This window comes from Mus pahari, chromosome 16 (assembly GCF_900095145.1).
Source record: "Mus pahari chromosome 16, PAHARI_EIJ_v1.1, whole genome shotgun sequence".
Classification (NCBI taxonomy): Eukaryota; Metazoa; Chordata; class Mammalia; order Rodentia; family Muridae; genus Mus; species Mus pahari.
In genome coordinates, this window is record NC_034605.1 from 45390438 (window position 1) to 45392537 (window position 2100).

The 2100-nt window shown below is 41.8% G+C and overlaps 1 pseudogene; it reads right to left on the reverse strand.

Annotated features, from left to right (window-relative positions):
* Nucleotides 1-1369: 1369 nt before the first annotated feature.
* Nucleotides 1370-1826, reverse strand: LOC110334323 (annotated as a pseudogene).
* Between the last annotated feature and the right edge of the window lie 274 nt (nucleotides 1827-2100).

A 2100-nucleotide genomic window follows, 5' to 3' on the forward strand; every position in this document is an offset into this window, starting at 1 on the left:
TGATTTTTCCAGCAACAGCTTGTGAACTAAAACAGTCACTTAGAATTCCATTTATTCTAAAAGCAAAGTCCTCCAACAATGATGAATTATAGACAGAACTCTATGTCCTATTAGCCTATATAATTATCAACAACAAAATGAGTAAAATGGTTCATTCTTCTGGGTATCTTTATCAGTACTTTTCCAGACATATCTAAAAAAATGCTAACAATAGTAGGGAAAAATACTTTAATTCCTACTTTTGGTTGTCATCAGTGAAATTGGTTTTTCATGATGTGAATGAGCTATAGTTTCACCTTGAAAAACTTTAATACCTATGTACACTTTTATCAGGTTTTACCTGTATTTCTCTTGTTTGCAGAGTCTCTGTCAATAAGTCAACAAGTGTTCTTACTTAATTGCTAAACTGGTAAATTAAAGCTGTGTATATTTCAGATGAGTGTGAAGGTGTCTCTGTGATAGGCAGACTTGGAGACCTGTGGATAAATTCCCAGAAGTGATATGTCTGAGTCACATGGCAGGTCTATTTTCAGTTTTTAAAGGACCTCCACACTGATCCTCATTGTGCTTGCATAAGTTTACAGCCAGATGTGAAGAGTCTGAAGACATTTAGTGGTTTGGGGTGGTTTGTTTAGTTTCGTTTTATACACTAATATCCTGTTAGGAGACCTGGTAGAGATTTTCCCATCTTCCGTGTGCTGCCTTTTTATTGGCACCTTGCTTTCCTTTGATGTACAGAAACAAAAATGTTCCCATGAGATCCCATTTGTGAATGGTTGTTGTTTCCTGAGCTAGCACAGTCGTATTGAGAAAGTCCTTATGTGTGTCTATAGATCGCAGCAAACGCCCTACTTTTTCCTCCCAACTAGAGTAAAAAGGTCATTGGCTATTTGTTTACTTTTTATTCTATTTCATTTTTTGACTTCTTAACAAGTATCTTTATCCATTGAGCCATCTTGCCAGCTGTAATCTTATAAATAATGTTTAAATTCTTCATATAGTACTTTATTCATTTCAGCGTCTTCAGACTCAGCAGTTAGGGATCTACACGCTGTTGGATGAGTCACGATGCCCTTCTTCATCATGGATAATTTCCTTCTTTTTCCTTCTTTTTCCTTTCCTTTCCTTTCCTTTCCTTTCCTTTCCTTTCCTTTCCTTTCCTTTCCTTTCCTTTCCTTTCCTTTCCTTTTCTTTCCCCCTCTCTTCCTTCCTCCCTCCCTCCCTCCCTCCTTCCCTTTCTTCCTTCTGTTTCTCTTTTAAAGTATAATTAGGCTCATGTTGCACATTTCACAAGCATGAAAGAAAGAAAAACAAAACAAGCAAACGAACATATAGACAGAAGGCCAGCATTCAACAGAAGAAGGTTGCTCTAGACCAGGCTGGACATGCCACCAGAAGGGTTTCTCCTGGATGGAGCTGGGGCCAGGACCACTGGCCGGGGCAAAGAAGCAGTGGGCACAGGCTTCTCTTCCATTTCCCCCAGGTTACCTTGGAAATCTGTGTCCACATTTTCATGCATCTCACTGTCTCCCTTGAGGCCTCAGAAGTCTATAGAGCTTGTTTCAGAGGAGTTAATTCTCTGCGTTCCAGGCAACTCCAACCTTCTCTGTCTTCACTAGGCTTGGCGCCTACTGACATGGCCCAAGACGGGGGACTTTCTTCAGGTGTCTCAGATATGGTAGAGGCTATTTATTCTTCCCCACAACCTGTTCTGTTGGTTCATCAAAGCCTAATAATAAATTGGGCCCACCACCTGGAGGCTGCAAAACTTGAAAGTTGTTCCTGTTGTTGGGGTCCGCACCCTTAAAGGTGACAGTAGTGGGCATGGTGCCGAGGGGTGAGGGAGGCTAGCTCAGGGAGAGCACTGAGGGGACTGGAACCAAGGGGCACACACAGCTCCTCAGTCACAACCCACTGCGCTTCACCAAGCCTCTGATATGTCGGTTTTTTTCTCTGCACTGTGAGTCTGCTCTGTGATGTGATTTGTGTATCTGTTGGGTTGGATGTTTCTTCTGACTTATTTGGGAGTGTTTTAGTGAACAATGCTTTCGGAGTGGGGGTCAGGTCTCACCCCACTATCACTCAGAAAAGGGAAAATAA